Below are 872 nucleotides of genomic sequence, written 5' to 3' on the forward strand. Positions count from 1 at the left end.
AACCCAAAAAAAACAAGTTATCGATCACAAGCAATTTTTTTTGTACCCTTTTATCTTCCCAAAAGGGCCTTTTTAGGAACTCCCAAAACTTTAAAAAATACAGTTTTTTGCAGTACAGTACAGCTTTTCAGTAATTTAAGGAAAAGTTCACTTTTGTAAAAATTTGAAATTGTTTGAAGGGGCAGTGACACAATACATGCATAAATGGAAGATATACAACCAATCCCAATTTTACAATAGCGGGAAAATACAATTACCGGGTTTAAACGGAATTTGGGTATCACTCTTCACCCTTTTCCCACACCCTTCCTTGTTCTTAATCCCTTCTCCAGTGGAAATTTTACTTCCTATAGAGCAGTTAGTTACCCAAACCTAGGGAAAAGGGGCATTGTCTTCTTGCAACGCCCATTCATTACGGGGGAAGGGAGCCACCCTCCTCCAGGATGATGGTATAAGGATCTGGGTAGCTTCTTCTTTCATGGGAAACCATGGCAGAAAAAAAGATTTTTGTCTTAGATTAATATCTCCTTTTATTAGGATTTAGATATTTTTGTTTTTTTCCCTTTCGGGGAGAAAATTTGGGTTTTCCCCTTTTTATATTACAATACTTTTATTGCTAAAACCAATGTTCTTTTTTTTGTTCAAAACCCCCCCTTTAAAAAAGTAGGGGTTCGGCTGAGAGATTTTCCCCCTTTAAAAAAACCCAATTCATCAAGATAAAAGTAAAACAATAAATTTTTTTTTAAAAATACAAAAGGGAAAAAACAAAGACAGCAAAAAAAGAAAAAAGGGAAAAATTCCAATTAAAAATTCAAAAAAAAGAAACCCTTGCCTTTCAAAATGTATTTCAATTAGCTTAGTTTGTTTCTTGG

This window comes from Penaeus monodon, chromosome 21, assembly GCF_015228065.2.
Source record: "Penaeus monodon isolate SGIC_2016 chromosome 21, NSTDA_Pmon_1, whole genome shotgun sequence".
Taxonomy (NCBI): domain Eukaryota; kingdom Metazoa; phylum Arthropoda; class Malacostraca; order Decapoda; family Penaeidae; genus Penaeus; species Penaeus monodon.